Consider the following 15,581-nt stretch of genomic DNA (forward strand, 5'->3'; position numbering starts at 1 on the left):
TTCCGAACCGTTTTTGCAGAATATGGAGCACATCGACGCAAAGAGATTGCAATATTAGAAAGTATGTATTGTAAATGTAACTTTCCATTGTGTACCTGATGCATCATTTTTAAGGATTTTTAAGGATTACCACTAATATTCCTGGTGCAGGCATGCAGACGAAACGAAAATGATTCTTTGGGCTGTTGTTAAAAAATGTTTCATATTGAATTGTACATCTCAAGAGTACAGTTGCTGAGGAAGCAAGCAGAAGATTTCTCTTACTTTAAGAAATAGGTTATTGTTAAGAACCTTTTGAATTTATGAAATTGTTTTTGGTTTGTCAATGTGAAATAACCATGATCGTACTATGCTGAAATTGCAGTTTTATTATTTAATATGAATAAATTGTATATAAAAACCCCTGGTTATGAGGGATTGGGATGTCTTTCCATTTTCCTGCCAAGGCTTCGTCCAATATTCTAAGATATTCTTCCTCAATTAGGATGCTTGCAGTACTCTTTGTGAGTTTGGCACATAAAATATACAGGGATTTTTATGACATGACTAGGGTTCCATTATGATTTACGATTCTGTATTTCAAATCTCCATGACAAAATTATAAATTTCTCTGGACTGTTTTTTTAATGATTCTGCATTAAACGTTTAAAATTTAATTTTAATCTAAAACTCAGTTCTTGAGTGGTCCCCGTTTCTAATTATGATTTTATTCTGCTAACTTTAAGTTATTGATGGGGAGCTAGATCATGAGAAGATTTGCGAAGCTGAACTGCCTATGGTAAAATTGGGGTTCATACAATATTTGGGTTCGGCTCTTAAATATAGACATGTATATAATCACCTAGTTTGTGACGGGGAGCAGTGTAGTCCCTAGACAGACTTTGGTGCTCCCCGTTTGACTCATCTAAATTCTAGAAGTCAACAATGGCTTTTTCAACTAGCACAAATGTACAACACATTTAGGGGCATATTAGCAACAAGAGGCGATAATTATCGCTAACCCAGGTTTGCGGCATTTTTTTTATCGCTGTCTATCGCTGGATTTCATCGCCGATATAGCACGTTATTAGCAATGCTTATTTCTACGGCGACAAAAAATCCACTGATATCGGCGAAAACCAGAAATAGTGTGAGAATACCAGCGCTAAATTAACTGCGCTAATGAAAAGCTTGCTAATAGGCAAGTGTGTACATAACCTAACAATCCACCCCCCATTGACCAGATGGCTAAGTCAGGCGTTGAAATCAAGCGATAATCTCCGTTAGTGAGACTTTTTTTATTGCTTTGCGGGCATCGATAATGGGGGAATTTGTGTTTGCGACTATTTCCCTTTACTTTTAGTGAGGAACGCCTACTTTGCATGTCTTTAGCGATAAATATCGCTGACATGCAAAGCGGCACAAAAAAAACAGCGCTATTGCCAGTAAAATGGCGCTAACAGCTGTTAGCGACAGCTTGCTAATAGGGCGATAAAAATATTGCCGCTTTAGCGGCAAAACGTGCCGCTAAAGCTGCGATACAGCTCTTGATAATTTTCCCCTTAGTTCTACCAGAAATGACAGGCAATTAACTCTCAACCTCAATTGTTTTGTTCTGAGAATTTGTCATACAGGAGTTCAATGTGGTCCAAATCAATTAGTCAATACATCAAAAAGCAAGGTTCAATTAAAGTACAGAATTAAACAAGAACTCAGTAAAGTTCACATCATCACAATACAGAGCCTATGATGGAGAAGAAATCCAGCACAGATTCACATTCTTAAGCAGATGGAGAGGAGCTTGTGCTCATATCAAGAAATCATACTTTTATACAGGGTTCAAAACAAAGCATTTCATACTTTCAATACAGTAGTGCATGGTTCACGGACTCCAAACAAGCAAACGTGAAACATTTACAACTGAATATTGTGCTGTCACTGCTGAATGTTTTTAAAAGTCACAAAAGAAAAGCATAGCCTGCTTTCATGATACATACGCAAGGCAATGGCAGTAGCCACTAGATGGCACCATATCACTAAATGTACTGCCTCAAAATAAGTCATAGGACATTGTTTTCCTTTCGAATGAGATCCTATCCGTCAGGCTCTATGAAAAATAAAGGCTCCTTGTAATAGAATATATTCCTTGCAGTTTATATAATCTTGCTTTGTAAAATGTGCTTGACTCCGAAAACTTCCCCCGATTGATCAACCAGTTATGAGTGCCCATGCTGCCTGTACATATAGAGAAGATTGAGGAGAGAAGCAGTTCAGAAGGGGAGTTTAAGAGGTGGTGGAAAGGGAATGGAGTGCAGATTGTAATGAGTATTTAAAACACAATATTTTGTAAAATAACTAACATTTTTAAAACCTTAATATAACAGAGATGACTGTTTGTGTGTGCGCTTGTGTTTTTTTCTGTGTGTATGTAAAAATCCCAGGCGAAATTCTACAGACTCCTCACCATACCCGAGTGAAAACACCTGTACCCAACTATTTACTAGAGAACAGATGTATTAGGAGTGTGTGTAGTGTCTTGAGACTATGTGCGGTAGGACCCTTGTGGTTCGTGATGAACGCTATAAGGGAATTACGTAACTTGCTGGGAGTTAATAAGATGTGGTTATTAAAGTTATGCTAATGAATAATGACGTCTGTTACAGAGCTCCATGTGTAGCATGTTCATTTGTATGCTGCCGGACTGGGGACGACACTACAACTATCAATGAGTAGGGGATACATGCCCCATAGGAACGAGGTTACTCTCCCCGACAGATTGCATGGTACAGCAAACTGCTCATGCATGCCACATGTGCCTCAAATCGATGCAAAGCAATCTGTGACTAGCACAAGTGACGTCATAGTCCTGCTCGAGCCCATATATGGCCATCAAAGAAGTTAAATGCCCTCTGAAAGAGAGCACTCGAAAAGCCCAGCAGAACTCGCTGGAAAAGCTGAAAGAAGAGATACTGCAAAGTGCTGTTACAGAGTCATCCAAAGTAAACACTTAACGCAGTAAGAACCAGGTACAAAAGAAGAAACGTATTTACCAGCGCAGGTGATTATAGCACCACTCAATCTTCGATCAGACATGGTGCCCCAAGAGCAAGCAACAGCTGTCCTTGCAGAAGTTGCTTGGTTTCACCCTGCACATCAAGAGCCATCTGAACAACTCATACACTGGTGCCGCATTTCTGAAACTAACAACGTGAATCGACACAGCTAAGAAACAGAACTTTGGTGCTGGGTAGGCTGCATTGATCTAAATGTTCGACGACTTCATAAATGCGCTATAAGAAGAAGAAGACAATAAGAAAATCATAATGTATTTGAAAAACCTTACCTGTGATGGAGTAAAATAAGTGCTAAATAAAGTCTCACAAACTGATGCAACATCATACCAAAAGATAAAAAAAGTTTTGGAGGCCATCCCAGTCTGATGCCAAATGTCAACTATGAAAGGTGCATATTCAGCCAAGCATGACTACAGGTGGGTGAAACAATAGATGAATTTGTTGCGAGACTTGATACACTACAAATTCTAGGACTTTAATGATGAGGAAGCCTCTGAATCATTGATGGTTGTCTCCCAGATTCCTTCAGGAGATGCATGTTGAGAGAGACACTCGGAGGCCTGCTGTAGATCTCAGTGGATGGGTTACTCAGTCATAACGGTGATGGGTATCCCGTCCGTCAAAGTATAAATCACATAGAATATAATGGGATTTATATTTTGGTGGACAAGTTATCTGTCACCGTTGTAATAGGACCCGTCCGCCGAGATCTAAGTCTAGGGAAAATGCAAAAGTCTGCAAGGGCAGAAGAATGAGTAGATTGACAAGCTGCTGATTTGGGTCAATGATAATCAACACATCTTCAACGCTCATTGTTAGATCTGGGGGTCTCTAGTTGGCAGAGGTAGGTACCACTGTCCAAATAGGGACCCTTGCTTCTAGTCAGGGCAAGGAGATAACCCTCTGAGATAACCCCTGCTCACCCTCTAGGTAGCTTGGCACGAGCAGTCTAGTCTAACCAGAGGCAATGCGTAAAGTATTTGTACCAACACTCACAGTAACACAGTGAAAACACCACAAACTGACTCCACAACAGTTTAGAAAAATAAAGGTATTTTTAATCAAAACTACACAAGACCAAAACGACAAAAATCCAACATACACAGTTCAAGAATATGGTTCCAAAAAGAGTTCTTAAGGTTGCGTTAGAATTCTCTACGTTGCGATAGAATTCTCTACTGATGCGTGAAAAGTTCACCGTTGCGTCACGTTTACTCACAGTACCTTTTAGTTGCAACAAAGTTCCAAAAGCAGAAGCTGGTGCGGTGGAAAACAAGCGATGCGTTCCTCCTGAGACCCTGGGGAGGTGATGCGACAGCCCCGCTGCAGCAGCGGGCGTGTTGCGACGAATCCGGTCTGTATGGGGAGGAAGGCCACTTGTATGGATTCCGATGCGTAGGTTCCGTAGGAAGTCTGTTCTCGCAAAGGCACGATGCGACGATCTCGTAGGGCTGCGATGATCTCCGGGGCGACGATGCGCGGTCCAGCGGGGATCCTCTCTCTCGCAGCTCCTCGATGCGTTGATTCTGCGACGAGGCTCGCAGCGACGTGATGCGGTCCACAAGCGAGTGGTGCGGCGAGCTCACCCAGCGACGACAGGCTCTGCGACGATACTCGCAGCGATGTTCGATTCTCCCGCACCGGTCTGGTGCGTCCCGCAAACGAAGGATGCGACGTCTCTGGCAGCGGCGTCAGGCGCTGCGACGATCTCGACCTCCGTAGCGGCGGGAAACTTCTCACACTGTCGGGGATGCACTCCGCAAGCGAGCGATGCGACACTTTTCAGTTTCAAAAGTCACTCAAGCTTAGTTTCAAGGTTCCCAGCACAGGTACAACTTCCAGAGGCCCCACAACTGGATCAAGCACTCTAGGAAGGACAGAACTCTCTCAGCAGAGTTCAGGGAAGCTGGGGGTGAAGTCCTTTTGTTCCTGGGACTTCAAAACAGGGAGCCAGCTCTTCTCAGGCCCTTGGAGATTCCTTCAAGACAGGGGACACAGCTCAGCAGCAAAGTCCTTCCCCTCTCCTTGGCAGCAAAGCAACAGGTCAGTCCAGCAGAGCAACAGCAGGAAAATCTTCCTTCTTCAGTTTCAGCTTTCTCCTTGGCAGAGGTTCCTTCTTGATTTCCAGGATGATCTAATTTTCTGTTGTCAGGGGTCCTGTACTTATACCCCTAACGTCTTTGTTCTCTTGGTGCATGTGGGCCCTGAGCCTGGTCTAAACCAGTTCTGGGTGGATCCTGAGCACTTTGTTTTGCTGGCTGCATCTTTCCTTTCAGAGTGAGGGGCAGGGTCCTCAGCCGCCCAGCAGGGGGGTGGAGCCAGCATTGTGGAAGGCAGGCACAGCCCTATGCAGCCCAGGTGCTAACTTCTCCCACCACTCCAGTTGCAAATGCAGTCATTCAGCCTAGTGCTGACTCATCCAGCCTCCTGGGGAATCCCCCAGCCCCTGTCACTCTCAAACCAGACAGTCAATACACAAACAGGCCCAGGCATACAGAAGGGTCAGACAAGAGAACAGCAACTTTCTAAAAGTGCTGTTCTCAAACACAGGATTTAAAAAAACCTTTCCTAAAAGATGTGTTATTAAATTCTGAGTTCAGGGATACTAGATACTTATGTCCTATCTTGTTCCTATGGGAAGAAATGCTGTTAACCACTGTAGCCAGCATCCCCCATGTTAACCTATGGAGCAAGATAGCCTTACAGTAGTGAAAAACGAAAATGGCTGCCATTCACTACCAGAGCATGTCACCTGCACTAGTACATGCTCTACCTTTTACATACACTGCACCCTGCCCAGGGGGGTACCTTGGGCCTTCCATAGGGGTGACTGATGTGCACAAAAAGGGAAGGGTTAGGCCTGGTCAGTGGGGACACTGACCAGGAGGACATGGCAGTCCTAAACTGCCCAGAGGCAATGCAGTGCCAGGCCTGAGACATCATTTTAGGGCTACTCCTGTGGGTGGCACAATCAGTGCTGCAGGCCCACTAGTAGCATTTGTCATCACCAGCCCTGGCACACCCAGTGCACTTTACTAGGGACTTCATGGTGATACAAATATGCCAAACATGTATATCCAATCAGAATAACAATTTACACAGAGAGCATATGCCCTTTAGCACTGATCAGCAGTGGTAAAGTGCGCAGAGTCCTATTGCCAACAGCCACGGGTCAGGAAAAATAAGGGAGGAAGAAGCAAAAAGTTTGGGGATGACCCTGCAAGAAGGGCCAGTTCCAACACTCATACTTGAAGCAAATTTTGGACTAATTTGTAGTGGATGTCCTAATCTGCGACTATTACTTAATCGTTAGGCTTTATATATGATTATTTATTTATCACACCAGTTAAAAATAACAAAATTGATAAGATTGTTTGTAGTTTATGTAGGTTATGAAAATGTATTTCTAGGTTCATTTTCCACTAGTTGTTTTAGATTCAATTATAAACTTATGTTAATAGACATTTATATTGCTATTGGTACCCCCATGCCCTCCACCAAAATTACAGCCTTTCTGCCCCACCAGGCCTCCCCAGGAGGGACAAAAAGCCCACTAGGTGCCAGGGATTTTTTTTGCCAATTTGAATCGGGGATGGGGGCTGCCCAAAACAGGGATGCCATTGCACCCACCCCTGCCCACAAAAATTCCAGTATTTCTGCCCCCGCTGGGGGCAGAAATACTGGGGGGCAGTAGCACCCAATATGCCCCCCCATGGGGGCAGTAGCACCCAATATGCCCCCCCATGGGGCAGAAAGCCCACCTGGTACCAGAGATTTTTGTTTTGTTATTCATGTAGGGGCTGCCCAAAATGGGCATGACAATGCCCCCACCCCCCAAAGAAACTCTGGTCTTTCTGCCCACCCCTCCAGCCCCCCCGGGCAGAATCCCTTGCACACCTCAAACTTTGTCAAAATATATATATATTTCTCTCAGATTTATGTGGTGGAAAGTTGTGGAATCTGCATGGATCCACATAATTCTACCCACCCCGCATTCCCCAAAGTCTTCCAAGAAAAATAGTACCTCACTTGGGTGGCTAGGCCTAGTGCTTTTGGCCCATTTCCTTGCGACGGGAAATGGGCCAAAACGCAACGTGGACACTCCATATTTTCACAGTGAAAACAGACCCTTTTTTTGCATAGTGCCTAGCTGTAGATTCTGAACCGTAGCTCTGCTGGCACCTAGGGAAACCTAGCAAACCTATACATTTCTGAAAACTAGACACTCGGGGGAATCTAGGATGTGGTGACTTGTCTGAATCTCACCAGGTTATGTTACCCAGAATCCCTTGAAAACCTCAATATTTGTCCAAAAAAACAAAATTTTCCACATTTCTGTGGTGGAAACTTCTGGAATCTGCGTCAAAAAATTCCACCCACCCTGCGGTTCCCAAAGTTTTCAGAGAAAAATGATACTTCACTCGACAGGCAAGGGCCCAAAACTTATTGAGAGACATCAAAATAACCTATCACAAAATAACCCTGGTTTTGCAAGGGGGGTGTCACCTAGGTTTTTGGCCCCCGGCTCGGTGGCCATCTTGGGAAACTCCCAAACCCACATTTTTCTGAAAGCGAGACACCCAGGGGAGTCCAGCGAGGTATGGCTTCTATGGTTCCTCCAACGTTTTCCTACTCAGAATCCACTGCAAACCTCAAATTTAGCTGAAAAAAAATTCCGTCTGGAAAAGTTAGGGAATCTACAGAACTTTCTCACACAGAAATTCCTAGGTTGTTTTATAAGAACAATAATGGTTAAGAGAAACAAAGCTGGGTATGTACAATACTAAAGTTGTTCTAAATTATCTTGTTGATTTAATTGCTAGCCAGACAAAAGGTGGACATGAAGGGAATCTGTTTGTTGACAGATCTAATCTTTGGTGTGAATAGGGTTTCTCTAGGGCAGTACCATGCGCTTTTCAGTGAGTGTGACACTAAATGTCTTGGGTAGTCCTGGACCACCAATGTATCGTTGAGTATAGCTTGCTCACTAAAGTAATCTTTTTTCCACTTGCAGTTCCTGCGGATACACAGAAATAGTCCGTAAGGTAGGCTGCCTCAAAGGCCCCTAAGGTGGTTGCTGGTATATAGAAGCAAAGTATTCTGTAGATGTCCCTATTTTGCCATCCTGAATTTCTAATGAAAGGTCTAAGAAAGGGAGGTCAATATTTTTTGCTTCAAAGGCGAATTTCAGATGAGGCCGTCTGGTATTTGAGCCAGTTGATAAGTGAGTCTTCCTTGCCATGCCATATGAGTAGAATTTCATCTATATAGTGTTGCCAGAAAGAGGTCTGGGTGTGGAATGGCATGTTTTGTGAGAGTATGTTTTTTTTTCTAGGCTATCATCATAGAAAATAGCAAAAAACTGGAGATGGAAGGTATCTTTATGTAGCAAGCAGTTGTGTTTTAGGGCTATCTGTAACAGTTCCATAATGAAGTCAGTGGGTATGCATGTGGGGTTCGGTCTAGTGTCTAGCAAATCATGTATGGCTTGCATACCCTCCACTTGGGGAACGTTGGTGTACAATCACTTGATGTCTATGGATTGAAATATTATAAAGTATGTATTGTAGTGGGGCATGGCTAGCTGAGCCGCGGAATGGCCGCTTTCTAAGCGAGCTCCGCATGCCAGGAAATAATCCTGCACTCGATTCTGCACCCAGAAGGTTGTAGCGGCGCAGTAACCATTTCTTGGACTGCCAGGACACCGGTGCCCACATCGCTGCAAGTTTGGGAGGCGAGATGCCCAGCGCGATGAAACTGTAAGCCTCCAGCTGCTACTGGGCGATTGCGAAAATTGAGCTTGTGGCTGCGGGGGAATGCTGGGCCTCAGGCAGCCTGGGATGCGCTGGAGGGCCGGTCTAGAGATCGGAGGGTGGGCCCGAACCTGGAATTCATCCTTGAAAGAAGGTGGTGCTGAGGAGCTGTATCAGGGACGTGGAGGCCTGCTGGAGACGATCGGAGAGCCGGGGACTGGGCAGCCGAGACGCCATTTTGACGCGGAGGTGTGGTGAGGAGATCCGAGGAGGCTGGTCAGGCTGGGGTCCCCAAACAAGCACTTATTAGATCTGCGCCAGCGGTGGGTTGTGGAAGATCGCTGGTGCATGCAGTCCTAGTGCAGGGGTCAGGCCTCATAATAGACACCTGCCATAATGATAAGCCGGCCCGCCATATGTAACAGCAGACTGATCCTGCAGGCTCACCTGTGGGTGGGGTGCTCCGAAGCCACCCTTGTTGGCAGGAAAGCTTGATACATGGCTGGAGAGAGCGTTCTAGGCCCCCTATTGCTGACTGTTCTGGCCGATTAAATGCACTCGTATCCTAAAACAGCCTGCCTGCTTTGCTGCATGTGCGGCTCGGGTTGCGAGCTGCACTGGACCCTAGTGCTATCTTGCAAGGACACATCGGTTGGCCAGCTGAGATCTGACTATCTTAAGGCTCGACAGGCTGTGGAGGAAATTGTGGGTAGCTTGTGCGGCCGCAGTATCTAGTGATTGGATTCTATTGCACAGACATTGTCTACTTGCGGGAGGCTGTGAAGACAACTTGCATGTGTGCTGGGTAGTGCATGCGGGAGACCGGCTGACATAATGGGCAAACCAGATACAAAACAGCCCAAGTTGACCTTTGAAAATAAACGGTCAACCAGGCATACAGACCCCGAGGCAGATGAGCAGGGAGAGGTACATCGAGACTCACAGGTGGCGGATCAAGGGGAGGACTTACGGACCCTGATGCTGGAAATGAGATCCAGTTTGCGCAATATATACACAAAATTAGACACACTGACTGCACAGTTGGATTCCGTTAAGGCAAGGCAAGTCAAGTCAAGTCAAGGACATTTGTATCACGCACAAATCACATCCGAGGAGTCTCATGGCGCTTGCAGACGGCTCTGACTAGAGAAAACAGATGGTCTAACATGCAAATAGCCACGTCTTTAGCTTTTGCGAAAACAGCCGTGTTCAGGAATAATGCGGAGATTAGGGGGCATTTTATTCCATGAGGCAGGTGCAAGGAAAGAGAACGCATGCCCTCCATTTCTGGAGGTCGATCTTTTCCGAGGCGTCAGTCGTGACTCATTGCTAGATCTCAATTCTCTTTGAGGCAAATACCATCTTAACTTTTGAGACCAATATTTAGTCCCATTTCCATACAAGTGTGTGTGGACCAAGCATAAGGTTTTAAAGAGAACTCGCTTTCTCACCGGAAGCCAGTGAAGGCTTTTTAAACAAGGGACCGATGGGGTTCTTCGTGGGAGATTGAAAGTCAGCTGGGCTGCGGTATTCTGAAGGACCTGAAGTCTGTTCAAAAGATGTTCATTTATGGATAAAAGAAGTGCATTCCCATAATCCATTCTGTTTATGATTAGACCCTGGACTAGGGGTTTCCGGGCCTCAACAGGGATCCACTTGAAAACATTCCTCAGCATTAGTCTAAAACAGGTACCCACAATGTGATTGATTTGGCACAGGTCTCTACTCACAAAACCAAATTGGAGGGGCGTGAAAATAGGCAGACGGAAGCCCATGAGTTCCAGGTGGAAACAAAAGAACAATTGCTGCACATGGAGAAGCTGTTGGGCATAATAAGGGCCAAGAATGATGATTTGGAGGCTAGGTTTCGACGGAATAACCTCCGAATTACAGGCATTCCGGAAACCACCTCCATTTCTAAAATGGAGGTCTTTGTTACGGATCTGCTACACGAGCTCTTTGACCCTCACTTGTCCCCAGTCTTCGTAATTAAAAGGGCCCACAGGTCTCTGGGACAGATACCTCCCGTGGGCGCGACACCCAGACCTATCCTTGTCAAGCTGCTGAACTATCAGGACAGAGATCTGATTTTGTGCCTGGCGAGAGAGGGGGGTCAGATCACCCACAAAGGAAATAACATCTCCTTTTACCCTAACTTTACTCCAGCGGTTCAGGCGGCACGACGTGAGTTCCTCCCTGCTAAGCGGATTCTCATGCAGGCACAAATCCCATACTCCCTGTTGTATCCAGCTAAGCTTAAGGTCTCACATGATAGCACTGCACACTACTTCACAGATGCCAAATCGGCCCTGAAGTTTGCGAAACACGTCGGCGGGAAGAAATCGAAGAACAATGGCACTGTGGAGGGGGCGTCAGGAGGCCAGCAAAGTGACAATGACTGACTTATTCTCACACTTGTTTCTATTTGTATCATTTGGTATTGTGCAAAGTTGTTGAGATGCCCAACCTTATGTATAATCACTAGACTGTATTCCTTCAAACTCTGACACCCTGATTTGTTAGCTCCCTGTGGAGAAATGTTTGCTTGTGGCAGTCTGAGACACAGAATTATTGGTTATTTCATTATTGATGTGACTTGCTGCTCACGTTTCTGCTTTACTCCTGGCCACCCTGTGTAAGCAGGGTAGATCACCGGCCTGACCACGCCCTCATGGGAAGTTTCCCTTTCTTCATTGTGAAGGTTTACATGTTCGTATTGGGATGGGTATGCTGCAACCTGATTGGGGGGTTGGAGTGGGTGGGGGTGGAAGATGGGAGTTTGTATTTTGTTTTTTAGTCAGCGTATTACTACAGAGACAGCTGGAGTATTTATTAGGCATACGGAGCGCCTGTGCTGCTTGAATGTGGAAGGTAGATACACACATCCGCGACTTGAACACACGCTAATACACTAAATGGTCTTACGTGGAATGTCAGGGGGTTGAGCGATGGTAGAAAGGCCAGGCTTATGCACGCCTATTTATCTAAGCATAATATTGACATATGTATATTGCAGAAACTCATCTAAATGTCAAGCCATCACGTCGGCTGAGAAACGGCAGCTGGGGAACAATACACTTGTCTATTTATTCAAATTATGCCCGAGGAGTAGCGGTGCTGATAAGGAAGGGGTTAGACTCACAGGAGCATGCTGCCTATGTTGATCCAGAAGGGAGGTATATAATCTTGCATGGGATGCTGAGCAATATACCCTTAGTATTGATAGCAGTTTACGGCCCGAACGTTCACTCTCCTAAGTTCTTTAATAATATTTAGTCTAGAATTAGAGCAACTGGCTGTAACACGATCCTTTGGGGTGGAGATTTTAATGCTCTTTTCGAGGATGACATGACAGGCATGGAACATCGCGTACCTTGCACCCACAATCTAGCACTGCACTACATGATATTTAGTCAGATGGTGACCTCCTGGATGTGTGGCAAATTCACCAACTGGACCTTCGTGAGGTGACTTGTATCTCTAGTCATCACAACACCTGGTCCCGCTTGGACTTCTGGCTGGCATCACGCGACATTGTGACCTGGACAGTGGCTGCTGTGCACATGGCGCTTTCGCTATCCGACCATGCCCGTAACTGCTTAGGGTATGCTTGCCGGGAGCAATTCCCCACACTTTCACTTGTCGGCTACCAACACATGCGCTATTAGATGAGGCCTTTAATGAAGACATTCGCTCTGACATAACAGAATATTTTACCTTAAATGCTGGCTCGGTTGATACCGAGGCCTCACTTTGGGAGGCCTTTAAGGTAGTTATCAGAGGCCAGTGCAATGCCAGGCAAGCTAGGGTCTTGAAGGCCATCAGGGGAACCATTGCTACCCTAGAAGGGCAGATAAAAGAACTTGAGGGTCAGTTCTACTCTGCGGGAGACCCGCAATCAGCTGCTCTCCTAAAAGACAACCTATTGGCATTTGCTGAGGAATCGCAGCGAGAGGTTAAATTCCTGGGCAAATACGCTGAGGCAAGGAGATACCGCGAAGGTGATAGACCGGGCTGCATGTTAGCCAGTATGATTCGCCCGTCTAGGTCAGCTGTGTACATTCATGAGCTCCACAGTGCTAGCGGCGACACTGTTAGAGGCGAACAGAGATCCTTAGTGCATTTTCCGCATTCTATTCTCATCTTTACACGGCCACCCAAACTACTAGTCCAGAGGGTATGCAGGACTTCTTAGATTCAATCCCGCTGGTGTGGTTCAACAACACCCACACGGAATATATGGATCTCCCTGTTATGGTGGAGGACGTAGCCCAGGTCATTAAAAGTCTGCCACTTGATAAGGTACCTGGGCCTGATGTCCTGACAACTGCATGTTTTAAGACGTATGTAGAAGAACTGGCTCCTAGATTGCTCGCAGTTTATATGGAGGAGCAGGAGGTGGGAGCTCTGCCTGAGTCAATGAGGGAAGCAATAATTATCACATTTTTGAAACCCGGAAAGACGGAAACAGAGGTGGACTCCTACAGGCCTCTGTCCTTGATCAATGTTGATGTCAAAATGTATGCAAAATTGCTCGCAAACAGATTACAGCCTTTACTCCCCATGATTGCACTCCCCGACCAATCTGGATTTTTCCATGGGAGATGAACATCCCACAACGTGTGCACCCTGTTCTCAGTATTGCATTATCTTCACCCGGAAGTGCATGCCACCGCTATACACTCGAGTGGCCATATCTATTCACCATACTGGCACGCATGGGGCTCAGCACTTTATTTATCAACCGTATAAGGCTATTATACACTATGCCGAGGGCGCGGATAAGGGTGAATGGTCTACTTTCTGAACCATTTAATATAACGCGTGGCACCAGGCAGGGGTGCACTCTTTCGCCTCTGCTCTTTGCCATTGCTATGGATCCTCTGACTGCTCGAATCCGGCGACACCATACGGCCAGAGGCATCGGCTTTAGTACACATAGCCTCCTGATTTTGCTTTATGCAAATGACGTGACGTTATATATCTTCAACCCAGAAGAAAACCTAGACCCGGTGCTGAGGGAATTTATTAAATTTGGAGGGCTTGCTGGTATCTCCATTAATTGGACGAAATCTGTGATTTTACCTCTGACTGATGGTAAACACAAGATAACATCTGAATTCTATGTCAGTCCACGGAGGCTCAGATTATGCTTCTCTTTACTTTACTGATTCAGAAAAGGGGGTGCTGATGAACAGAGTGCCTGAATTAAGCAGACCACTCTTACCCAGTCCAAAGATCAGGGCTTGATCCATCACCGTTTTTTAGCTCACTGCACCATCCCAGCTCAGAACTTGGCTATATGCAAATTAGTCTGTTCCTGTCCCAGTGCATGATGGGAACAGGGCAAACCAAACTACCAAGCCAATTCTTGTACTGGGAAGGAAACAAGCTTCCGGGGACCGGTTTCTGCCATTTCAGGCGTCGTCGGCCCGGCTTGCTTGAATCCTGATGGTGCAATGAGCAAGGGACTCACATCTGAGTATACCCTTCCACGCTTATGGTGGACAAAATGATTCAGAAAAGGGGGTGGTGATGAACAGAGTGCCTGAATTAAGCAGACCACTCTTACCCAGTCCAAAGATCAGGGCTTGATCCATCACCGTTTTTTAGCTCACTGCACCATCCCAGCTCAGAACTTGGCTATATGCAAATTAGTCTGTTCCTGTCCCAGTGCATGATGGGAACAGGGCAAACCAAACTACCAAGCCAATTCTTGTACTGGGAAGGAAACAAGCTTCCGGGGACCGGTTTCTGCCATTTCAGGCGTCGTCGGCCCGGCTTGCTTGAATCCTGATGGTGCAATGAGCAAGGGACTCACATCTGAGTATACCCTTCCACGCTTACGAGTAAGAGTAAGAGTAAGAGTGGTCTGCTTAATTCAGACACTCTGTTCATCACCACCCCCTTTTCTGAATCGTTTTTGGCCACTATAGGTGTGGCAGGGTATACTCAGACATGAGTCCCTTTCTCACTGCTCCATCAGGATTCAAGCAAGCCGGGCCGAAGAGGCTGAAATGCCAGAAACCGGTCCCCGGTAGCTTGTCTCCTTTCTGGTGAAGAATTGGCTTGGTAGTTTGGTCTGCCCTGTTCCCATGATGCACTGGGCCAGGGACAGACTAATTTGCATATAGCCAGGTTCTGAGCTGGGATGGGGCAGTGAGATAAATAACGGTGATGGATCAAGCCCTGATCTTTGGACTGGGTAAGAGTGGTCTGCTTAATTCAGACACTCTGTTCATCACCACCCCCTTTTCTGAATCGTTTTTGGCCACTATAGGTGTGGCTGGGTATACTCAGACATGAGTCCCTTTCTCACTGCTCCATCAGGATTCAAGCAAGCCGGGCCGAAGAGGCTGAAATGCCAGAAACCGGTCCCCGGTAGCTTGTCTCCTTTCTGGTGAAAAATTGGCTTGGTAGTTTGGTCTGCCCTGTTCCCATGATGCACTGGGCCAGGGACAGACTAATTTGCATATAGCCAGGTTCTGAGCTGGGATGGGGCAGTGAGATAAATAACGGTGATGGATCAAGCCCTGATCTTTGGACTGGGTAAGAGTGGTCTGCTTAATTCAGACACTCTGTTCATCACCACCCCCTTTTCTGAATCGTTTTTGGCCACTATAGGTGTGGCAGGGTATACTCAGACATGAGTCCCTTTCTCACTGCTCCATCAGGATTCAAGCAAGCCGGGCCGAAGAGGCTGAAATGCCAGAAACCGGTCCCCGGTAGCTTGTCTCCTTTCTGGTGAAGAATCGGCTTGGTAGTTTGGTCTGCC

This window comes from Lissotriton helveticus, chromosome 8 (genome assembly GCF_964261635.1).
Source record: "Lissotriton helveticus chromosome 8, aLisHel1.1, whole genome shotgun sequence".
Taxonomy (NCBI): domain Eukaryota; kingdom Metazoa; phylum Chordata; class Amphibia; order Caudata; family Salamandridae; genus Lissotriton; species Lissotriton helveticus.